The sequence below is a fragment of the Echinops telfairi genome, unplaced genomic scaffold (assembly GCF_000313985.2).
Source record: "Echinops telfairi isolate 266 unplaced genomic scaffold, ASM31398v2 ScPeMD7_7420;HRSCAF=8458, whole genome shotgun sequence".
Classification (NCBI taxonomy): Eukaryota; Metazoa; Chordata; class Mammalia; order Afrosoricida; family Tenrecidae; genus Echinops; species Echinops telfairi.
Genome location: NW_022111320.1, coordinates 2,651,212 through 2,656,106, shown reverse-complemented (window position 1 = coordinate 2,656,106; position 4,895 = coordinate 2,651,212).

Below are 4,895 nucleotides of genomic sequence, written 5' to 3'. Positions count from 1 at the left end.
CTACATATAACCCCCTCCCAGAGGGATAGACAACAGAAAAGTGGATGAAGGGAGACATTGGTCAATGTAAGACATGAAAAAATAATAATAATTTATAAATTATTGAAGGTTCATAATGGACGGAGGGTGGGAGAGGGGAAAAATGAACTGATGCCAAGAGCTCAAGCAGAAAGAAAATGTTTTGAAAATGATGACAGCAACATACATACAAATGTACAAGCCTCAATAAGATACTTTAAAAATAAATAAATAAAATAATCCTAAAAAATAATAAATTATTTCTTACACATTTATAAGTGTCACTGAATTTCTTACTATTAAATTTGATGCCCAATAAATAGATCTTAAAAGAGGACAATGCCCAAGGCAGACATTCTTTACCAGTTGAGCTAAACTATTGTTTGGTATTACACTTCAGAAGAGGCTCTTGCTTCATGATAATTGTGGGTCTATTCTTGTTAGTTGCTGTCCAGTCAGCTCTGTCTGACTCATGGTGACCCCAGGTACAATAGAACAAAACATTACCACGTCCAGTACGATCTCCACCATCCTTGATAGCTCTGAGACCATTGTGGTCACTATTGGGCTCATCCATCTCAGAGGAAACACTAAATGTGTTTGTTAAATAAATGCATAATAAATAATGTTAAAAAAAAAAAGCTCTATGAGAAAGTCCAGGACAAAAATGAGGCTTTCTGCCCCCATATAGATTTATAGCTTTGGAAATCCAATGGAGTGGTTCTACTCTGTCCTACGGGATGGTTATGAATCAGAATTGGTTTGACAGCAGTGAGTGGGTTTCTAAGAAAGCATGCACAGCTGGGCAGTTGAGAAAGAGGCAGCAGACTTGAGGAACGGCCTCTCAGATGTTGTGTTGGAACCGATTTTACATAAGATTCTGTGAGAACAGCGCAAGTTAACCAGTTGAGCAAATAGAAGTGGTACTCTTAAGCTCTCCTTCCAGTATATACATCCAAAGGAAACAAACTGGAAACTGCATTTTACCCAATGTGTAAGAGAAATTTTCTTGTCGCTTTAGAATCAAAATTCCAGAATATTTCGACTTCTGTTCTCTGGCATGTTTGTTTCCTCCAAAATAAAGATACTGGCTTTTACTATTTATTGTACAACATTAAATAAAATAGATGTTGAGGCAGTTAGGGAAAGACATGTCCATATTTGGGAAATAAACCAGCAGATGAACTCGTGGATGCAAAAGTATCAAAAGGATGACATGTTCAGGGTCAAGGAGCAAAAGGCAAGGTGGTTCCCAGAGCAAACTACACCTTCCCCAAGATATGACTCCACAAGGTAGTGTCTCTCTAGGCCTGGCTTAGATATACAGACCTAGATAGATTGTTTTATCAGTACGCTGGGTGTACTTACACTTTTACTTACGTCACTAAAATATATACAATATAATTCTAATTCGTCAATGTACAATGAGGAAAACAACTTTCAATAAATGGGAATACACAACAATTTAACATTTATTGAGCAGTCTTACGAGCCAAGTTCAATGGCTTATAAGAATTATAATATGCAATTCTCATAATAACATTAGTGAGGTGCACAACCATTTGAGATCAAGAGGGAGCATTTGCCCAAGAAAACCTTCCGAAGGATTGGGAAAGGAGGAGGGAGCAACAGTGAGAAGCCGGGATGCGCGGTGTGGCTTTGAGGGGATTGCAGTGAATGGGATGAACTATTGAACACAAAACTGATGACCAGCCAATTCATAACATAAATAAATAGCAATTTTACCACATAGATAAGGTTACAGAGACTCGTTGATATAAGTCCATATATCTCCATTTCCCAGATCGCCTGGCAGTTTCATTGGCCAATAGAAAGTGGGTAGAAGTTATGTGAGTCACATCGGAGCCCGTGATAAGAGGACGGTGTGCCTTCCCTAAGCCCTCTCCAGGCACACCACTAGAAGAAAAGGACTCAGATGGTGAACTAAGCGATCAGAATAGGGGGTGTTGATAGGAAGGACATTGCAATGAGGTTACAGCTGTTAGCCTTTCTAAATACCCATCCTCCAGGACCAGGGCTGACCCAGATCGGTTCCAGCTAAGGAGACCCAAGTGAGCAGTGAAATGTGCAGGTCGCCTACACCGTGGAGAAACACCAGAGGTGGAATGGAACGAAGGAGGACTTCAGTTGGGTGGAGAAATGGAAGGAGCAAAGGTAAATAAAGGTGGGAGGCCAAACGTAAAGGTGGGAGGCCAAAGGTGGAGGCAGGAGGAGGAAGTACAGTTTAAGTAATTCAGATGCAGGAAGGAACTGGAAGACCATTAAATTATCAAAGTTTTTAAAACAAAGCAAGAGTTTAGATATGTGAAATTACAAATCCATTTATTTTATTTCAAATTAGATGGAGGTTTATATTTCAGATCATTTATCAGTAATAATACAATTAGTTATTCAACTATTAATAAACTATTCATTTAATTAATTATTTCTTTGAGATAAGAAATTCAACCATTTAGAACCCCAATCAAACCCCCCAGGAGTTGACCCCTCACCTGCTGCTAGATTTCTTGTCACCCCCTTGTGGACTACCATCCTCCAGTTCACCCACGTCAACACCATCTACTATCTAGTCTATTGCTTTATCTTCCCCCTCCTGCTCCTCACCCCACCACCAAAGTCTGTTTCCTTTAGCGTGAAAGTCCTTATCAAAATTAATTAAATAAAAGGAGTTCATTTTTATTGTGTAACATACACAAACATGGTATCTGATACACTGGGAATCCTTTCTATTTTCATGAATGATTTTCTGCATTATACCCATGTGTCATCCAAAAAGATTTCTTTCAAATCCTATTGGATATGTTTAACACAAAGCTTTAATTCAATATATTTGGGGTTTTTTTTAACAAGACTAAGTCATATGGAAACTGACAGGTCCTTGGAACAAACTTATATTTTGATTTAAAGATATGTGAGCATGAAAATATGACTCCCTAGTGACTTCAACCACGTATCTCCTTTTCATTTTTCCAAAGCGTACATGGGTGATGTTTCATAGACATAATAGAGGCATTCTTTTAAAACAAAGTTTAGGTGTTACAGATTTTCAATTTATTACATTTCCCAAATTGTTGCTATTTTCTTTAATTAAAAAGGTCTTTCAATCCTCTTGGAGTAGAATAGATGGGGATGGACAATGTGACGTTTGCGTTAATGCATGTGCTATTGTAAGGTTATAAAACACATTAGGAATTGAATGAGTGCCCTTTCAAATAACAGACAGAAATAAAATAGAGATTGAGAGATCTGAAAACATTTCAAGAGCATTAATTCCATCTTATGAGGAATTCTTATGAGGTTTCTAAAGTGGATCATTGAACACTTCTTGGTTTGTGTCAGGAAATGACCAGAAAATTATTTTAATAGTATGACCATCTCATTTCCACTTGCTCATCTCTCATTTCCACTTGCTCATCTGCAACTCTAACTTTTTCTTCCTTACATATTTGGAGAAATATATACAGAAAAAGAACATCCATTTTTATAGGTGAAGCAAACAGAATTGTACTAAAAAGGGTCCAAAGCTTCCCCAAAATGTCCTGCCTAATTTTCTTCTGACATTAAAAGACAAACATAAAGAGAAGACTTAAAAGTAAGAAGCAAGCATGTCTGTCCTACAGGTCAACCAAGGGGGACAGCATGTCGTTGAGGAAAACATTCACCATTCAGTATCTAGACCACCAATGGGACAAGAAGCTTGGCACTATGTCCCTAATAGGGCACTTCTGATCTCGTTTGTACTCAGCCCTTGGTGGCCCAGGCCGTGTGCAATGAACAACCAGGATTTTAGACTGTCCTTTCAAGGTTCATAACACCCTTCATGGTCTATACCAGAAGCATCCAATTGGGAATTCCCATTAAGTGGACTTAAATGTACCTTAAAGAAACCTGGAGCAGATTAAAGGAAGTGAGATACTCCCATCGGCCTAAGGCTGAAATGCCCCGGTGTGAGAAGAAGCAGGTGACTTTTACCCCAAATATGGAATGATATGGAAGTCATTGGTCTTGGACCAAAATTCTTGCCATTAAGTGGCAACTCAAAACTACTACATATGTGTTGTTTTCATATTTCCTTTGCCTTTTTGTAACAGATATAGCCCAGTTCTGCCTATGTGAATGAGCATTATTGAAAGTCTCACCCTATCTCCAACCATCATTGCTAGTGCAAATATCATCTAATCACCTAAGTTGTTGCTCTCAACAAATCAGCAATACATATACTTCTGTCTAAAAACTGCCCTATAGTGCAGTGAGCAAACAACACCAGAGACAGGGAACAACTAGGGAATTAAAATCAACAATGCGAAGGATGTAGAGATCCTGGGATTGTTGGAGCACCAGCAATCTAGCTAAGAGCAATTACTAAGGGGTAGGAGGAAGGTAAAAAGAAACAGAGGAATGATCTTGGAAGCAAAGCTATGGATAGAGGTATAAGCATAGATTTATACATATGTAAATATATTAATTCATAAAAATAGAGGTATTGGCCTAGGTACATATATTTATATGGCAATACACTGAGGTAGTGGACAGACATTGGGCCTCTGTTTGTGGCCCTCCCTCAATGCAAGAACACTTTGTTTTAACAACCTGGCATTCTGTGATGCTCACCCTCCCAGCACAATCACTGAAGACAAAATGGGTGCATAAGCAAATGTGGTGAAGAAAGCTGATGGTGCCCACTATCAAAAGATATAGTGTCTGGGATATTAAAGGCTTAAAGTTAAGCAAGCAGCCATCTAGCAAAGAAGCAACAAGTCCACATGGAAAAAGCACACCAGTCTGTAAAATCATGAGATGTCAACCGACTAGGTAACAAGCATCAGAAGACCCAAAACAAACAAACAAGCAAACAA